We start from the raw sequence: 19,934 nt of genomic DNA on the forward strand, positions 1-19,934 counted from the left end.
CAGGACAGGATGATGGCCCAGAAACAGACCCGTGTATAAATGTAGTCGCTGGTCTGTGACATGGGAGCCAAGGAAACACAGCAGGGCACAGGGAGCGTTTCCAGCCAACGGCGCTGGAGCAGCTGGACGTGCACGTGCAAAAACGTCAACCCAGAGGGAGCGCGGCGCTGCCGACCCCTGGATCTTGGACCCCAGCCCCCAGAGCTGGGGAGTCACTTCTGTTGCCTTCAGCCCCCAGTTCGTGGCACTGTGTTAGGGCAGCCCCAGGAAACACGCACTGAGCTCTTCCTGCGTGCTGACGCCTTGACCCGGCTTCAAGAGTTGCTGTGTGTGACAGGTGGGGAAACTGAGGCCCATCCTGGACTCTCCACTGGGCAGGGCCACTCCAGGGTGTGTGAGCGGGAGTAAGGCGAGGGCAGCTGAGCAGGGAAGGAGAATCATGGAGTGATCCCAGCTGTCCAGGTCCCCTGGGCAAAGGGAGAGCTCACCCAGAGGTGGCGGCGGGGCAGAGAGAGCCACCATCACCTTGGGATACTGGTTGGGCCACACGGCTTCCCCCCGAGCCACCTGGCAGGGCTTTGGGGTTTGGGGATTTTTTTTTTCCTTGTGTGAATTGTACACATTTACTTCTTTTGCCGTCTTTCCACTGTGGGGGGGGAAGTTGTCTGTTAATGGAAAACCTGCTGGGACGTTCCACTCACGGCTGAGACTGGCCCCTCTCTCTCCACTGCCCCCCGTGGGCCCATCCAATGCTGGGTCCTTGAGGTTTTAGCGCCTCCTTTGCTCCCAACGAGTTCGCAGACTCGCGGGGGCAGATGTGCCCATTGTACAGGTGGCAGAGTTGAGGCTTGTGGCTGTGACTTCCTGCAAAAGCCCCACCCACGTGTGGCAAGAGGGCGGCTTCCATCCCGCCCAGAGGCCCCTGGAGCTCTATGTGTCCCTGAGCACCTGACCTTGTTCAGTTCTGTGCTGGCGGTTTCTGGGATTTTCTAGGTGTTTTTGTCCTTGTTGTTCTAGTACAGTGGTTTTCAACTGGGGGCCATTCTGCCCCCCAGGGGACACTGGGCCACGTCTGGGGACACGTCATCACTGGGTTTTCTCCCAGCGTGGGGTGGGTGGAGGCAGGGACGCTGCTCAGCACCTGCAGGGCCCAGGATGGCCCCACCCCAGAGAATGATCCGGACACATGTCCACGGCGCCCAGGCAGAGACCCTATTCTAGTATAATCTCAACAAATTGCACATCATTTCATGCACTTTTCATTCAAAAATTAGGATAATTATGGTCTGTCTTGTGGCCACTGTTTCTCCAGGTGGTTTGATTCTGTTCTGTGTTTAACCAGATCCGCCCAGCTCCTCGTGCCCCGGCCCTCCCGTCACTGAGTTATGCGTGTGTGTGTGTGTGTGTGTGTGTGTGTGTGCGCGCGCGTGCTTCTGGGTATACATGGGCATATTTGCATACAGTTGACCCTTGAACAACATGGGGTTGGGGGGTGCCAACCCCTGCACAGTCAAACAACCATGCATAACTTCTGACTCCCCCAAAATTTAACTACTACCAGCCTCCTGGTGACTGGAAGCCTCACTGACAACACGCGGTCGGTGGACACGGATTTGCACGTTACGTGTGTGTCTGCTGTGCTCTTACGACATAGCGAGCTGCAGAAAAGAGAACGCAGTGGAGGAAACCTTGAGGCAGAGAAAACAGATTTGCTGTTTGTGAGGCGGAAGTGGGTCATCCTAAAGGTCTCCGTCCTCGTCATCTTCACGTGGAGGAGGAGGAGGGTGGGGCTCACTGTCTCAGGCGTGGCAGAGGTGGAGGAAAATCCGTGGATGAGTGGACCCCTGCAGCTCGGACCCATGTTCTCCAAGGGTCCCATGCGTGTATGCGTGTGTGTATGCATGCATGTTGTATGTGCATGTGTGTATGCATGCATGTCATGTGTACCTGTGTGTGTGTTCGTGTGTGCTCACATGCACGTAAATTCATCCCTGGATGGCCAGGCTGCATCATGAGGCACATTTTCCAGGAAGGCTCTGCGGACACCCACTGCCCGAGTTCCTGCAGAGTGGAGAGGACTTTCTCTCACTTCTGCATCTCAGTGCCGTCCCGCCCTGAACAGATGGGCGACTCCCTTCTGTCCCCCGCTGGAACCTGGTGCTACCAAGGGGAAGTCTCATGTTTCCACGTCCCCTATGCCTCACCCTCACCCACTGGCAGCTGGTCTAGGAACAGAGGCTGTTCCTGCAAAGGGCCAGAGAGCCTCAGCATTTGACCTTGTGACTAGACAACCTCTGTCACAGCTGCTCACCTCGGCCGCAGTAGCTCACAAGCAGCCAGAGACAACATATAAAAAGACGTAACAGAAGACACTGAAGAATAAATGAATCTACAGATGGAGACGGTATATTGTATATTAGGAAAAATCGCTGCAGAAACGAGCACTGCCAACCCAGAACTTGAAGTGAAGGAGCTTCTAGACCGGGGGTCAGCCAACGACAGTGTGTTTTTGTCAATAAAGTTTTATTGGCACGAAGCCACGCCCACTCACACACTGTCCATGGTAGCTCCATGTGAGTGTCCTGGGGCCGCCCTAACGAGGTGGCTTAAACACCAGAAGTTCATTTTCTCCCAGTTCTGGAGGCGGGGAGTCCAAGGTCAAGGTGTGGGCAGGGCTGGCTCCTGAGGCCGTGAGGGAGGGTCTGTCCCAGGGCTCTCCCAGCTTCTGGCCGTGGCACATCCTTGGCGTTTCTTGGCTTCTAGAAGCACCATCCCAAGCTCTGCCTCCGTCCTCATGTGGCACTCTCCCTGTGTGTGTCTGCGTCCAAACTCCCCCTCTGTATAAGGCCACCGGTTATTGGACTAGGCGTCCACCCTGCTCTGGGATGACGTCATCTTAACTACATCCACCTGCAAAGACCCTATTTCCAAATAAGGTCACATTTTGGGGGTTAGGACTGGAACATGAATTTGGGGAGGGGGACACAGTTCACCCCAGGACAGGGTCCATGGGTTCCCGAGAGTCTGCTCAGGATTTGGAGGGAAGCCCGCAGGCCCAGTAAGTGAGTAAGGCAGCAAGAGGCGCAGGGGCCTTGGGTGGGTTTGGGGGCAGTCTGGGGGGCTGTGCAGGGCACTGTGCAGCGGCCTCTGCTGCATGTCTCTCCTCCACCCGGGAGCCTCTGCATAGGGCCCTACTGAGCTCTCAGACGCTGCTGGTCTGGGTGTCACAGGCCCGGCTGGGGTCGGGTGACCGGTTCTCACAGACAGCACACCTCTGTGCACACAGGTCAGCTTTGCTGCTTCTGGCTGCAGCGACTTCTTGGCAGAAAGGACTTGTGTGATGTTGTCCCTGTGGCTGCTGCCTGAGAGGGCAGCAACAGGCCCCCAGAAGGAGAGCCCAGCCGAGAGCGGGCAGCCCAGAGCGTCCTACGGACACCCCCAATCCACCCCATCTCGGGCCCCTCTTTCCCTCCCCAACCCCCCAGGTCAGCCTCCCCTGCCCTTCCCCTGGGGTCGACCCCCATAGGTCAGACCCCTCTGTCACACCTGTCACCACCCAGATCAGGGCCGTGGAAACCTCCCCTTCCCCATCTCACTCGGTCTCAGGTCTGACGTATCCATGAAGGCCACCAAAGTGCTCCGAATTCTTTTAAAATCAGAAGCCATGAATACCACCCGCCGTGTCATATTCACCCTTCCACCAATACGGTCGTAAAACAGTATTTCTTTACAGAGGGTGAACTACAGATGTCAATGGGACACTGCTGGGTGTCCCCTCCCCTCTGAAAAGATCATGTCACCAAGGAAACTTCCAGCCCAGAGAAGGGCACGTGGTGGGAAAGGACATTTTTGACTGGCCCCCGTCCCCTCGGCCATACTCACATCCTGGCCCTGAATGCGGGTACTGTCCCAGCCCACGCCTCTGCGCAGACGAAGCTCCCACGGCTCCTCCAACCCCACATTGGCACCCACGCTTCCCCCATGCGCTGGGACATCGTCTTCACTGGGACATCTCCCTTAACTCCTTTTCTTCTCCTTAATTGAGATGTAATTCACATACTGCAAAACTCACCGACCTAAATGATGCAATTCAATGTTTTTAACATATTCACAGGGTTGTGCAACCATCACCACTATCAGACCAGAACATTCCATCACCCTCAAAAGGAAGCCCCATCCCCATCAGCAGTACCCCTGACCCCGTCCCCAGCCCCTGGAACACACAAATCCACGTCCCGTCTCTGTGGCTCTGCCTGTTCCGGACATTTCATATAAATGGAGTCTCACACCGCGTGTCCTTCTGTGTCTGGTGTCTCTCACTGAGCACGACGTCCTCAAGGTCAATCCACGCTGTGGCCTGTGTCAGAGCCTCCTTCCTTGTCGTTGCTGAGCGATATTCCATTGCATGGATATACCACATTTTGCTTATCTTTTCATCGTTGATGTGCATTTGGGCTACCTGCACTTTCTGCCTCCCATGAGTCATGTGGCGGTGAACTTTCCCATACCAGTTTCTGTGCAGACGTACATTTACAGTTCTTTTGGGCCGACACCCAGGGCTGGAATTGCTGGGTCACGTGGAAACTATGTTTAACCTTTTGAGGAACTGCCAGTCCTTCACTCCAGAGGCCGTTCATCCCTCCAGCTCAAAGTTCTGCAGACCACAGCCAGTGGGTCATATCTGGCCCTCTGCCTGTTTTTGCAAATAAAGTTTTATTGGCACATGGCCCCACCCACTCATTTACATATCATCCCTGGCTGTTTTTTCCCTATGCAGGCAGAGATGAATAGTATTAACAGAGACCTTTGGGCCCTCAGCGTCTTTATTTCTGGCCTTTTACAGAAAAGGTGTGTTCATTATTTACCGCTTATTATATACAGTGGAACAATCGGCTATTTGTGCATCTTAAGAACTCCTCCCTTCCCCCACTCACGCTGCACAGAAAGCTCCTAAGTGCAGAATTTGATCGTTTATTTTTTTTTATTCCTGTTTCCTACTATCATTAAACATCTGAACACATTACTCCACCCGCCCCCTTGGGGAGCACTGGGCACATTAAGTTTCTGGGGTAGCCAGGGCTGCACCCCAGGCTGCCGGCTACCAGTTACCTGCAATCTCAACTGTCCCATGCCCCGGCCACACCCCAGACCAACTTGATCACCGTCTCCTGGATGGAACCTAAATCCAGGGTGATTTTCATCTCAGAGCCTTATCTTCCAGCCACAAAGACCTAGTCCCCACAGGTCACATGCTGAGCTTCCCGGGAGGCGTGAATTTTTTCAGGACATTATTCAACTCACTGCAATCCATAAACATTATCTTTGTTGAATTGAAAACTACCCACACTTGAAATGAACACGAAACAGCCCTTCCATGTAAACATCCTCCTCCTCGTTTTTTGCTAACTCTGCTTTTACTTTTTCCTACCCTTTCCCCCACCCCAGCCCACCCCCAAATACCACCTCTGCGGTTTCTCCCGTGCCTGGTTTTGGCAATGTCACTGTGTTGTTTGCAGTGCATAATCGTTTCAAATCCTTCCTGGACCAAGGAAGGGTGGGTGGGTAGGAATGTTTAAATAACTGGACAGTTAACAGTTATGCTAAAAAAAATTCGTACTTAAAACGGGCTTCAAAGATATTACCTCAATAATCTTGGAGCAGTGGTTCTCGAAGGGGCGGGGTTCTATCTCCCAGGGGACATTTGTGGTTGTCACGACTTGGGGGTGCTCCTGGCATGGAGGGGCTGGGGGCCAGGGATGCTGCTCAGCACCCTGCAATGCCCAGGATGGCCTCACCCCAGAGAAAAATCCAGCCCCAAATGTTCACAGTGCCGGCGGGGGGGTGCGGTGTGGGGGAACCATGTTGTAGATATTGAAAGTGAGTGTAGCTTTCAGCTGAACAAAAATAGTGTTTGCTGGTCATTTAAAAGAAAAAGGAAAAAGAGTCACTGTAGGTATGTGTCCCCGTGGGGAAACCGGCAGCTCTCAGAGGGTTTGTGGTGACACAGGGTTCCAGCTCCCATGTGAACTCTCCGAATGGGATGGATTTTTATTGCAAACCCCCAAGTGGGCGGAGGTGTGAATGCTTGCCCGGGAGCCGGTTTCATTCTGAGAAGTGGAGCTTGGAGAGGATTCTCAGAGAAGGGGCTGAGGAAGGGGATTACCCGCCCGTCTCCCAGAAGAGCTGGTAAAATCAGGGCCAGGCTTCCGGCTTCTCGGCAACTTTCGCATTTCTAAGAGTGAAAAAAACAATGAGTAGGTGATCTATTTTGAAGTACTTCTAGGAGAGGCCCTTGGCCGCATTTTATAGCTGAGAGTTCAGACGTGGAGGGAGAAAGGACCAGGGAACAGATATGGAGGGACAGGGACCTGGTCTCTCCTGGGCGGGGAAGCACGGGCTGCCCCTGGCACCAACTGTGACCCGACCTAACCAGGGTCTCTCCTCTCAACACTGGTGACACTGGGGCTGGATTAAGTTTTTTAGAGACAGGGTTTCACTCTGTCGCCCAGGCTGGAGTGCAGTGGCACAATCACAGCTCACTGCAGCCTCCAACTCCTGGGCTCGAGGGATCCTCCTGCCTCAGCCTCCCAAAGTGCTGGGATTGCAGGCATGAACCACCGCACCTGGAGCCCCATGCATTTTAACCGTGTACACACCTGTGTCACCATCACCTGCATCAGGACATTTCCAGCATCCCCCAAAGGCTCCCCAGGGCCTCCTCCCAAATGTGTCACTATTCTGGTGTTGCTGTCATTATTATGATGATTTTCATTATCATCATTACTATCTGCGCTTTTGCTCCCAAAGGCAGAAAAAAGGCATAGAGATTTGGGCTGCAGTGTGAGATGTATAGGTAAGGCAGAAGGAAGAACCTCCTAGAAGGTTCTAGAAGCCAACCAGCTTGCACCTGCTCGGAGGTGTTGAGAAGTCAGTCCTTCTGGCCGTAGGTGCAGTGAGTAGATTTGGGGTGTGCACGAGCGAGAGCTCTGGTTCTGCTGCCTTCGCGGGAAGTGCGTCTTTGGACGAGCTGCTGACTCACTCTCAGAGTCTCGATGTCTCCGTCTGTAAACGGGGACCCTGCAGCATCTCTCAGGTTGTTGTCAGGATGAGTGAGCCGAGACAAGCACGGTGCCTAGCGCTTGAGAAGGCCTCTACCGACAGCAACAGTCTTGGCAATAATGCACTGGTGCTGAGAAGTGACATTTCTAGCCACCCAGAAGTAAACCCAAGTCAGGAATGGGCCCAGTCCGGCAGGGCACGGTGGCTCACACCTATAATCCCAGCAATGTGTGGGGCCAAGGCGGGAGGATTGATTGAGCCCAGCCTGGGCAACACAGAGAGACCCCAACTCTACTAAAAATTTTAAAAATTAGCCAGATATGGTGGCACCTGTAGTCCCAGCAACTCAGGAGGCTAAGGCAGGAGGATCACTGGATCCCAGGAGTTGGAGGCTGCAGTGAGCTATGATGATGCCACTGCATTACAGCCTGGGTGACAGAGCAAGACTCTGTCTCTGAAAAAAAAGAAAAAGACAGTCACCCTGCCAGAAGCAGGAGCCGTAATGGGCCCAGTGGCCCAGGACAGAGTCAGAGCCTGGGGCTGGCTGTGGGCTGCCTCATACTCGCTCATTCTCTGATTTTGTGGATGTGGGAGCCTCGGTGGGGCGCAGGGCGGGGATGAGGTCCCACTGGGCTAGCACTAGGACGACACTTTCACTTCGTATTTGTGGTGGTCAGAAATCTAATTTCCCTTCATTCTCTACAGAGTCCTGGGAAGGCGTTAGGACCCTGTTTGCCAACTTGGCCGGGCAGGGCGACTGAGTCATCCCTGGACGGGGAGGGGAGTCCCAGAGCCCCCTGGTTCCTGTGCTTTCATGGTCAAGGCCCTGCTTTCTCTGCAAGATGGGGTGCAGGTTCTCACTCGCGCGCGCGCGCGCGTGTGTGTGTGTGTGTGTGTGTGTGTGTGTGTGTGTTTAGGTGGGAGGGTGGGCGGCCCCTGGCCATCCCTAGGTCGCTAGGTGAGGGGTTCTCATGGGGTGATCTGGGCCCCCCAGGGGACACTGAGCAATGTCAGGACAGATAGGTGGTTGTCAGGACTGGGTGGCAGGGGAGCTCCTGGCATGGGGTGGGCGGGGACAGGGACTCGGCTCAGCATCTGCAGTGCCCAGGACGGCCCCACCCAGAGAACGACCTGGGGCCAGTGTCCCCAGTGCCCAGGGAGCCGGAGCTCAGCCTGCCCAGCTGGGCTGCAGGAAGCCGTCTTCCTGCCGGACCTCAGGCATCCTTTGGCCTCTGCTGCGGCCACGACGCCCAGGGCTGCTGAGCGGGACTCGCTCAAGGCCCTCAGCTTCAGCCCAGGCCCCGTAGCCCTGCGGCTACCCTTTGTGTAGGTGGAAAAAAACCCATTGGTTTGTGGAAACAGCAAATGTTTGTGAAGGAAGAGGGGCTGGGCTGGCTCTGGGAGACCACAGGGGACCTTTAGGGCCAGAGGGAAATAGCCCGGCCACGTGAGCCAGGCCGGGCCCAGAGCTGCTCAGGAAGCCGGGCCTGGGTTAGGCCCAGGGCAGGGGCCTCTGTTGACCTCCGGGGCAAGCCCACTGCAGAGTGAGCCCCGCTGGGCAAAACAGGGCCTCCCCTAGAGCCGAGGGTGCCCCGGCTCTGAGCTGTACAAAGCGTGGCCGTGGCGAAGCAGCAGCAGCCTCACTGGGACGGGGAACAAGGCACGGGGCCAAGTTGGGTGCAGGTCCCGGCTGCTCGACGCCTCGAGTCTCTTTGTCCACACACGGGGAGGCTGGTGCTGGCCTTGCAGACAGAGTGTGGCCAGAGGGGGCAGGGTCCCTGCTTGCCCCTCCCCCCAAGCCTTGGTGGGAATGAGGAAAGCAGGTGCTGTCCCCGGGAGGGGCTCTCACACTCCGTGCAGCAAACATCAGAGACAGACACGGCCCCAGCTCCATCCAGAGGCCTGTTGGGGCAGAGGATCCCGTTCTGTGGAAAGTGGCGACTCCAAAGTGGCCAAGCCCCCCCCCCCCCGCCCAGAGTCCCATCACGCGGCCTCCCCTCCTTTCCTGCCAACCTCTGGCCCTGGGCGGCTGTCCCGCCCCCCCGTACCTGTCACTTCCTCCGTCCGAGGTTAATCGGTCGCCCCCCGACTTTGCCACCTTCCCCTTTGCCCCGGCACGTGGCTCACATAAAAGCAGAAACCAGAGATGGAAAAACACCCAAGTATTCCAGGTTTGGGCTCGTTTTCCTGCATGTTCTGTTGTTCTTGCGCCGCTGCGTCTGACATACTGCGCTTTTGACCATGCGTTGGGGCTCCCGTGTTCCCAAATGGAATAATACAAGTTCTATAGAAGACCTGACCTTTTTTTTTCCTTTTTTTCCCCTGCAAAAGAAACAACAGTTGTCTTTTTCTGAACGCATCAGTTGTAAAAGAATAAGGCCTGTCCTGTCCCCAGGGCAGGGGCTTTTCTGCAGAGGACACGGCCGTTTCAAATTCCCGTGCCACATTTTTGGGGACAGCAACATCGTTAGAAATGCCAGAGATAGCTCTCCGAGCTCCTTGTAAGTGAAAAATATTTAACCAGGCTTTTGTCTTTCTCTCTCCTTTTTTAACCAGGGCGTACAGCCGTGCTTCCTGGGAAAACTATAAAAGGTATGTAGCGTTTTATCTTACTTCAAGAGCTTGGAATCTCTTGTTTTTTAGCAAAAGGAACAAACAAGTCACAGTATTTTATGGGCCCCTGACACATCGGGAGTCAGAGTCATCCCACGGAGAGCTCTGGGCTCAGAGCCAGGAACCCTGAGTTCAAATCCCCGGCCCACCTCTCCCGGCCCCCCCGCATTTGGGTGGGTCCCCGTCATCTGTCTGCGCTGGAGATAACATTCCTCACTCTGCAGGAATGTTGCAAAGATTAAATGAGGCTACAGATCTCAAAATGTAAAAAACGCCCAGCACAACCCCTGGCATGTGAGAAATGTGGAGTCGAATCCGAAACCTTGGCTGTTCCGGTCATTTGTGTATTTCTAGGAATTTGTACATTTCTCGCGGATTGTCTCCTCCAGCGGCGCACAGTTGTCCACGTAGCGCAATATTCTCTCCTAACCCTTCTGATTTTTGTAAGGTCGTGGGCGTGGAGTAACGTCCCCCACTTTTATTTCTGACCCAATCCCCCCGCCTTTTTCTTTGGTCAGTGGAGCTAGAGGTCCGTCAATTTCAGGGACCATTTCAAAGAACCAACTTTTGGTTTCGCCGATTCTACTGTTTCTCTAGTTTCTATTTGTTTATCTCTCCCCATCTTTATAATTTCCTTCCTCCTGCTGCCTGCGGGTTTCTTTCGCGCTTCCTCTCTGGTTCCTCATGGTGTCACGTTAGGTTGTGGCTCAATCCTCCTCCTTCCCTGACGCTGGTGTGTAAGGCGCCGACTCCCCGCTGGACGCGGGGGTCTGGCAAGGCTGCGTTTCGGTCCTCGTGCGTCTCAGAGCGTTTCCCACTTTCCCTCCTGACTTCTCCCCGGACCCACCGGGTGTCTGAGGGCGTGTTGTTTCATTTCCACACATCCCACGATCGGTGTGGGAAGGAGAGAGGGAACACGGGAAGCATCTTTTAGTCGGGAATGGGCTTCTGTGCCATTGTCTCGGGACCCTATGGGAGGCTGCGCTCCCCTCCGGGCTGGTTTCGGGGTGCGGGGGCTTCTTCCTGCAGAGTGTCATCTGTTCACCTCTGGGACTCTCTAAACTGCGTCTGCAACCAGGACTCTGGTGACCGCGCCTGCTGCATGGCGGGGAGGGGTGTTAGGACTCAACATACCTTTTTGGAGGGACGAAGTTTAACCTGTAACACCCCCAAATCCTAACCTGTGTGCACTGGGGACTCCCTCCCCACACCCCAGCCCAGCTGCATCTCTGACAGGATTGTGACTTCTGGGGACATTTCAGGGTCCAGCTCTCCCTCCCCCTACACTCCTTCTGCAGGAGGTGGGGGGATTCCTTTAATGGCCCCTGTGTCTTGTGGGATTTTTTTCTTTTTGAGACAGGGTCTCATTCTGTCACCCAGGCTGGAGTGCAGTGGTGTCATCACAGCTCACTGCAGCCTCCAACTGCTGGCACTCTGGGAGGCCAAAGCAGGAAGATCATTTAAGCTCAGGAGTTCGAGACCAGGCTGGGCAACGGCGACACCTCATCTCTACAAAAAATAGAAAAATTAGCCGGGCATAGTGGTGGCACCTATAGTCCCAGCTACTTGGGAGGCTGAGACAGGAGGATCGCTTGAGCCCAACAGTTGGAGGCTGCAGTGAGCTATGATGATGCCATGGCACTCCAGCCTGGGTCACAGAGCAAGATGCTGTCTCAAAAAAAAATTTTTTTTGAATAATTTTGCTCCCAAGGCGAGTGTCTCACCACCTCTCCCTGGTCCTGGCCCCGCACACTTGATGTAACAATGACGACAAAGTCAGGGAAGATTCAAAACGCAGCCAATTGCTGAGTGGTTCCCACACGCCAGCGGTGCCTCGTGCAGATCCTTTTACGTCCTCCACACACGGAGCACGGGTCCCCACGCCCTGTCCCCCTCCCAGTTTTCCCGACAGGGAGAGCAGAGCTCTGTTGCCTTAGGCCAGACGGCTGGCGTGTGGCCCCAGAGCCCGCCCCAGCCCAGTCCCCTGGGACACACACGTGTTGGCTGTTCCGGCGGCAGGTGCAGCGGAGCCCTCGGCCAGGCTCAGGTGTCGCCAGTGCGCAGGCTCCAGCTGCCAGCCGCGTGGCCGCGTGCCGCAGGGATTAGGTCCTTGTGCTGCAGCACCTGCCAGGAGGGATGAGAAAAAGCTCCAGCGACGCCATCAGGCAGCTCCCGTCCGACTGTGACTGGGCAACCCCCGGCCTGGCCCCCACGCAGCCTGCAGGCCCCACCACCGTCTGCCTCCCCGTCCTGAGCTGCCCCCACTCCACCACTCAGAGACTACAGGCCAGGCCCGGCTGCTCTGCCGAGTTTAGTTCTCCTGGGAGCCCTGGGGAGCAGCTTCATGGTCCATGTTTTGTAGATGGGGAAACTGAGGCAGAGCAGCAGAAAGATGCAGGGCTGGTCGGAGGTGGGGCTGGACTGGAACTCCTGACTGGCCACAGAGCACCCAGTGGCCCCTCAGGCTACACTGGCCACCTGCCTATGTGGACAAGGCCCTGTGGAGCCCACCAGGACCACCTTTCCTGGGGCAGAGTCACAGCGGCTGGGAGCTTGGTGGGGGGTGAGTGGAGGAGGCAGAGTCCACAAAACGAAGAGAAGCGTGCACAGTGCACAGCGGTGGACGGATAGATAAACACGCGTGGAACATCACTCGGCCATGGAGAGGGACGAGGCTCTGACACAGGCCACAGCGTGGAGGGACCTTGAGGACATTGTGCTCAGTGAGAGACACCAGACACAGAGGGACACGCAGTGTTGACTCCATTGATATGAAATGTCCAGAACAGGCAGATCCACAGAGACGGGATGTGGATTCGTGGTCGCCAGGGGCTGGGGAGGGGGTGGGGAGTGAGTGTTTCATGGGGACAGAGCTTCAGTTTGGGAAGACGAGAAAGTTCTGGAGACAGAGGGTGGTGACTGTTGCACAACCATGTGCATATGCTTAACGCCCCTGAGCTGTGCACTTAAAAGTGGCTCAGATAATAAATTTTACTTTATATATATTTGACGAAAACTTTAAAAAAAATCAACATGGTAATAGACCGAACACCGCTGAATTGTGCACTTTAAATGGATGAATGGGTGTCTCAATTTGTATCTCGATAAAACTGTTTAACACAACACACACAGGCACACAGAAACAAAGGCACAGGTGTCCACAGGGATTCCATGGGGGTGATAGAATCACCGCTGGTTTTGTTTTCTTTCCTGTTTTCCTGACATTTCTTGGATATTCTGAGCACCCTGGGGAAAGAGACATTTTTAAGTATTTTAAAGAGAGAGGCTGGGTGGGCGCAGTGTCTCACTCCTGTAATCCTAGCACTCTGGGAGGCTGAGGCGGGAGGATCACTTGAGGTCAGGAGTTAGAGACCAGCCTGAGCAAGAATGAGACCCCATCTCTACTAAAAATAAAAAAATTAGCTGGGAGTGCTGGTGCCTGTAGTTCCTGCTATTCAGGAGTCTGAGGCAGGAGGATCGCTTGAGCCCAGGAGTTAGAGGCTGCAGTGAGCAGTGATGATGCCACTGCACTCCAGCCTGGGCAATAGAGTGAGACTCTGTCTCAAAAAAAAAAAAACTACCCCAAACTCCATGGCTTCTAGCAACACACATTTATCATCTCACTAACTGGGTCCTCTGTCCAGGGTCTCACCAGGTAGCAGCCGAGCCGTGTTCTCATCCGGAGGCCCAGCTGGGGAAGGATCAGCTTCCAGGTGCCCTCCGGGTGTTGGCAGAATTCATTTCCTTTCGGTTGTGGGGTTGTGCACCTGGCTGTCAGAAGGAGGCCGCCTTAGTCTAGGGGTTGCCCACTGCTGCGGTCCCCTCTAAATCCCTATGTTGAAATCCTCACCCCACAAAGTGATGACATTAGGAGGTGACGAGGTCAGGAGGTCGGAGCCCTCACGCATGGGGTTAGTGCCTCTCTGAAGGAGGCCCCAGAGACCTCCCTCGCCCCTTGCACTGTGCGAGGACACAGCGAGAAGGTGCCATCTATGATCTGCCACACCTTGACCCTGGACGTCCAGAACTGTGAGAGCTCAGTCTCCGTTGTTCATAAGCCTCCCAGATATTTCGTTACTGCAGCCCGAATGGGCCCAAACACCCACCGCTCCTGGCCACGTGGGCTTCCCTGACACAGCCGCTGACTCCAGCCAGCCAGCCAGCAAGGAAGGTCCCCCGAGGTGGGGGCAGGGGTCTGAGGGGCCTGGCCCTGGAGAAGCACTGAGAAGCTTCAACGCGAGGGTGTCTTTTGGGGGGCTGCGGTGGCTCTTCCTGTGCACTGCACACTTCCTGCCTGCCGGTTGTGAACGAAGCCGTCTTCCCCCTATTCTGCAGAGATTCTGAGAGCCGGGGGGCACCCCAGCCCCGAGGCGGCTACGTTTCCCTTTTTGAGTGACAGCTGCAAGAGACCTCAGCACTTCCTGGGGCGGCCCAGGGCTTGGCTGCGCTTCTGCATTGACAAGAAAAGGCGTCATGGAACTTGGACAGACAAGAAAAGGGGATGTGAGCGTGCGCGAAACCACACACTTGCTCTCCTTGTTAGAAATTCCACGTGGGTCATCGAAACCTCATCTGGGGCAGAAGCCATCAGGAAGCTGGGACGAGCTCACGGTCACAAGGAGTTTTGTGCCAATCAAGGACGGGCATTGAGGCCCCTCCCGCCCTGTCAGCTGGTACTTAGCGGGGGTGGGGGGAACTGGGGGGGGATGGCCAGCTTGCAGTGCTGGAAGGTTCTGCAGAGGAGACCAAAATTCCGTGCTTAGGTCACACTTAGCTGGTACGGAACCTGCCTCGTGGGAACCCTGGGCGAGAATGCAGCTTTGCAAGCCCTGCCCTCCCCGCCTCCGCCTCTGCCCCGCCGGCTGCATTTGCAGAAACTCTCCTCTGGACTGACTCTCGCTTCTCTGCCACTTCACTGCATCCCTAAAGCGTGGGGCTGCCCCTTCTGCAGAGCCCAGAGGGGTGGACGCACCGTGCCAGGCACAAACCCACAAACAGCATCCACTGTGGACACGGTTGGCACCAGGCGCTCTGATCCTGTTGCCTCGTCCTGGGGAGCCCCTGTCCTGGGAGGGAAGTTTGCCCTGAGGACAGAGTGAGTTCCTGGAGGTAGCACCAAGTAAACTCCCCGCACTGTGCACGACGCCTCCAGCGCCCAGGTGGCTCTTTGGTACCCAGCTTCTGGGATGTGCCTGGCAGAGTGGTGGCCTCAGAGACATCCCCGTCCTAATCCCTGGAGCCTGTGAATGTGTCACCTGATGTGGTCAAAGAGACTCTGCAGATGGATTGAGTTAAGGCTGTTGAAATGGGAGGTCGTCCTGGATGACCCGGGGGCCCAATGTCAGCACAGGGTCCTCCCACAAGGGGGCAGGAGGGTCGGAGGCAGAGAGACTGGAAGACGCTGCGCTGCTGGCTCTGAGCAGGGAGGAAGGGCCCTGAGCCGAGGGACGTGGGCAGCTGCTAGACCCTGGGACAGGCGGGAGACAGGTTCTCCCTGGAGCCCCCAGGAGGGACTGGCCCTAATGACACTCTGACATCAGCCCAGTGAGGCCCATTTTGGACCTCTGACACCAGACTCCAAACTGTGAGATGAGAAACGTGTGTTGTTTTAAGCCACCAAGTCTGTGGCGACTTGTTACAGCAGCCACAAAGTTACTGTGCACAAGGAAGGTCCAAGAAGCTGCAGGTATGCCGAGGGGGTTTTAGCAAAGCCTAGTTGTACCTGCATGGTTCTGATCAGGGGCTTCTCAGAGGGGCTTTGCAGGATGTATAGGAGTTTTTCTAGGGCCCAGATGAAAGAAGACCCGTCTGAGCTGAGGTGGGAAGTCCCCACGCTGCCCTTTCAGCTCCTCCCAGCCCTCCTGCCCTTCGGCTCCTGAGCCACACCCTCTAGCGGCTGGCGCTGCCCCTTGCCCTGGCCCGGGGGCCAGGGTGACAGCATTTCCTCAGTGCCGGGAAGCTCAGAACAGGAGTGACAAGAGCCATGGGGTCCGGTGTCCTGGCCCTGCCTGGGTTCTTGGGCTTGCAAACTCTCACATGACCGCGGTCGCCCCCGCCAACCCTGCTGCCGCCCCACGGACAGAGAGCAGGCTATTCTCCCACCCCCGTCACCGCGGCAACAAAAGCCACATGAGCCGCGTCGTCACCCTCCGTCATCACGGGCCTCCCTGTGCGAACAAGCCAGCCCATTCTTGGGCTCTGCGCTCCCCGCGGAGGGACCTGCGTGCTGGTCTGATTCGCACTCTCTTGTGGGCACCTCATTCATTCCCCGTCTTCGGCCCCTTCTAAATATAGCTGCCCGGGGGACCAGTTTAGCCTGGGGGCAAAGGGCCCGCGCTGACGGGGACAGTCACAAGACTCTGTTTTCCAGCTGGGGTACTGCTTGCCCTTCCACACAGCCAAAGCCCCGCTGCAGCCCTGGGCCCCGCCGTCCTGCACCAGGTCGCGGAGCTGCAAGCAGCCAGGGCCGGCATGGAAGGGCCCTCGCTCACGTGGCTGCCCTCCCACGCCCCGCCAGGGTGACCATGGCCTTGGAGACATGTCCCCATATTGAAGTTCCTGTGCCACCCCGGCGCCCGGGGCTCTGCATAGATCACCTCTTTGGGGTCCCCATGGAGCCTGCTGGGGGTCAGAGAGCATGGGGAGGGTCCATCCTGGCCACATCCAGGCAGGTGCCTGCCCTGTGCCTTCTCGCTGTGATGACCAGCGTCTGCTCTGAGAGTCCAAACCAGTGTCCCCGTCCCCAGGAGGGACCTGTGGACATCGGGGCTGTGTCGTTCTCTGGGGTGGGGCATCCTGGGCACTGCAGATGCTGAGCAGCGTCCCTGCCTCCACCCACCCATGCCAGGAGCTCCCCCCAATGTGACAACCACGGATGTCCCCATAGCCCACTGTCCCCTGGTTGGAGGGGGGGACCAGTGTCCTTGGAGCCGCTGTTAAATGGACCAAGGTGCCTGTGTCTCCCGGGAGGTGAACTCGGCCCTGGTGCACACACTGGAGGTTGGTGGAGGTGCCCGAGGACACAGCTCTCTGCAAACCCTGCTCCCCGGCCGCCGTTCGAGGGCAACTTGTTCCCGGCCGCCTCAGAGCCTCCTTCTCTCCCAAACCACCGTTTCGTTTTGTTTTGGTTTGGATTTTTTCCTCTTAAATCATAACACCCTGTCTCTCCTTGTCTCTGAACACCGTGTACTCAGAAGCAGACGTCCCTCCGCCGGGGAAAGAGCTGGCGCTCGCACTCGGGCATTGTTTGTCCTCCTGCAAGATCTGGCTGGAGGTTTTTGTTGTTGGGGATTTTGTTTTCATCCCTTTCTCGCAGCAGGCAGAACACGGGCTGGGGGGATGGCCAGGGCCCCAGAGGACAGAGTCCAGGAGCATGCCGAGCTGTAAAGCTACCGGTTCCGGAAGCGCTGAAGCCAGATGAAGTGTGTCCCTGTTCTCTCCAAAGACTAGGCGTCGCTGCTGCCGGCTCCCGCCCCCACCCCTGCAAGGCCACCTTCGCGGGGCTGACTCACCCCGCACACGGCACGAGGCCCCGGCTGCTTTGATGAACAGACTGGAAAAGCGCACCCCCCTCAGTGTGACACTGCCTGGGAGCCACCAGAGCTGGCTCGGAGCTGACCTCCCGTGCCGTCGGGAGAGCAAACGCAGGCTGCACTCAGGAGCCGGGTCGCAGGATGCACCGGAACCATTCGGCCCTCAAATGGCGAAGTCCCGGAAACTGCTACAGTTTTAATGCTGTAACCTTCACCTCCGCTGTCACAGGGAGAACTGCAGAGATCGTGTACGCAGCACACCCGGGCCAGAGTCTAGCACCCAGAGACAGCAAACGCGGGGGCAGCTGGAGCCGTCCCAGGGTGCAGGGCTGATGCCTGCTCACTGAGGAAGCCCTGTAGCTGGTCCCACCCTGGCCTGGCGTGTCTGCGCTGCGTAGCAAATACCACGAGCTTAGCAGCTTCAAACAACGCCCTCGTGTCCACACTGCAAAGCCAGCAAAGGCCAATCTCCTTTTCAACATTCGAATCACTTCGTCGGGAAGGACACCGGCCCTTGCAAGGGGTCACCTAATTGGATCAGCCCCACCCCGGACAATGTAGTCTTCACGTCAGCCGTGCCGCCACGCCACGTGGCAGGGCACACTCCCAGAGCCACGGCCCACCTAGGTGACGGTCCCACCTATTCTCCAGGGCAGGGGGCTCGCACACGCGTCATTGAAGACATCTGCCCGACATGCCTTGAGGTTCCATCTGTACGATGGGCACAGCAGCCCCCGGGGAGACGCCCTTGCTACGGCGTGGTGGAAGTTTGGTGTGACAAGCACGTGTGAAAGATGCTTCATAACTTGCCAAGTGGCACCCCCGGGAGAGGTGGGGGGTCCTCCCAGGCTGGCCCCAGGTGGTTGCTGCAGACACAGGTCAGACTGGGCCAAGCAAGTCCCGGCTCAGGGTTTGGCCTGAGAGTAACAACAAACTGCAAACAGAAAGCCCGAATTCCTGCTTCCCTGAGATTTCCCCTTTTATTCCTTAACAGCAGAATTCAGGAAAGAGCATTTATGTTCTAGCCCAGGGGTTCTCACCTGGGGTGATCCTGGCCCCCAGGAGGCACTGGGTGATGTCTGGGGACATCTGTGGTTGTTACACTGGGGGAGCTCCTGGCATAGAGCAGGTGGAGGCAGGGACGCTGCTCAGCACCTGCAGTGCCCAGGACGGCCCCTCCCGGAGAGTGACGCAGCCCCATGTCCACAGTGCCTGGGGGGAGACCGTGGTCCAGACCATGGGTCCTACCTGTGGCAATAGCTGACCACGAGACGTGTTGCCCACCCACCTCATGCCAGGCCTGACGGCCAGTGCTGTTTTGGGAAGTTGCGTCCCTCTCTGGGACTCAGAGAGGTCAGGCAGCAGGTTCTAGAGAGACCCTGACTCCTAAACCCGGCTTTTCTCATCTCACAGAGTAATCAGCCCCAGTTATCAGGAGCTTGGGTGTTAGCACAGGAACAGCCGCTGGAAGCTTCTCTGCATCTGCCTGGGAGAAGAGCCTCAGGGCTGCAGCCTTAGTGGTCTCAGCTCTGTCCCCGGCCCAAAACTGAAAACCCGAACCACTGAGCTGCCTCCCGGAGCCCGGCTGGGTCCTGGCGTGTGCCCCCTGCAAGCCTGGCCACGCGGGGTGCAGGAACACACTTCTCCCCAGCTTGGTCCTCGGCCTCTTTTAACAGGGGCTGGGGGCCCGTGGAGCGACCCACGGTAGCGCACGGCGCTCTCTGGCCACCAGACCCCAGAGCCGCTCTGCGAAGGCCCAGCCTCTGCCTCTGCCTCGCCGGGCACATTCTTCACATTCCTGTCCCTTTACGCAGCCGCCGGCCACCTCTCGGAAGCCTCCAGCGGCGGCACGTTCTTTCTCTTCTGGTAAGAAGACAGCCCTGGCCGCGGCTCGGGTGTCGGTTTATCGGGCGGGCTGGGAGCGGCACTTTCCCAACTATGACAACTATGTTTGGAATCCGGAGCGATCGCTGCAGGCGGTTCTGGGTCTCACTGTCATTGCTTCCTGTGCGGCTGGAAAACACCTCTGAGGGTGGCAGAGGCTTCGCAGGCCCAAAAGAGGAGCTGGGTTTTCTCTGGCAGGTCTCGGTGGGAGGGAGGAGGCCAGGCCGGCTCCACGCCCCACCTGGCAGCTTTGAGCTGCAACCTCAGAGTCCCTGCAAAGTCTGGCACCGCCCCCAGCCTGCCGTCTGCCTCTGGGCTTTGCACCCTGGGACACTTAGATTCAGCCCACCCACCCCCCAGCAGGGTCTCGGGTGCCTGTTTGCCACGCAGCCCCCTCTGGGCGGTCTGGGAGCACGGCCGGTCACGCTAAGAGTCTTGGCAAGACCGGATCAGAGCAGCATCTTGAAGCTTCCTAAGTCTGAGCCTGTCCTGCTGCCTTAGGGACCACCCGTTACTCCTCTGATTCCCCAAGACAGGAGCAGGATCTGTCGCTGTGAGGTGCAAAGCCCACAGTTACTAGAGCAAAGGGGGCAGAACCGTGAACTTGAGGAGCCTTTGCAGAGTCCTCCATGGGGGTGCAGCGATGATAGCGCCTTTCAGGGAACCCACCAGTCTCAGCCCCGCTGGGCGCTGGCAGGAGAGTCTGCTCCTGCCCTTGGGGAAAAGGTCCCAGGACTCGGAAGCGCCCTGGCACTGCTCACAAACCACCACACCGGAGGCACGAAGCGCAGGCTTTTGCTGTTAAATCTCACTCAGGGTTTCCCCTGACCTTGGCGGCAGCGGAGT

At 57.1% G+C, this 19,934-nt stretch overlaps 1 long non-coding RNA gene across 1 annotated transcript in view; it reads left to right on the forward strand.

The window, feature by feature from the left end:
* The window catches only part of LOC105811894, a 120,664-nt gene that overhangs the window by 84,905 nt on the left and 15,825 nt on the right, over nucleotides 1-19,934 (forward strand). Inside the window, exon 3 of the long non-coding RNA XR_001137575.1 lies at nucleotides 9,616-9,651. This is a non-coding gene — a long non-coding RNA (uncharacterized LOC105811894). The remainder of the gene's footprint in view (nucleotides 1-9,615; nucleotides 9,652-19,934) is intronic.

Source organism: Propithecus coquereli, unplaced genomic scaffold (assembly GCF_000956105.1).
Source record: "Propithecus coquereli isolate 6110/MARCELLA unplaced genomic scaffold, Pcoq_1.0 Scaffold241, whole genome shotgun sequence".
Classification (NCBI taxonomy): domain Eukaryota; kingdom Metazoa; phylum Chordata; class Mammalia; order Primates; family Indriidae; genus Propithecus; species Propithecus coquereli.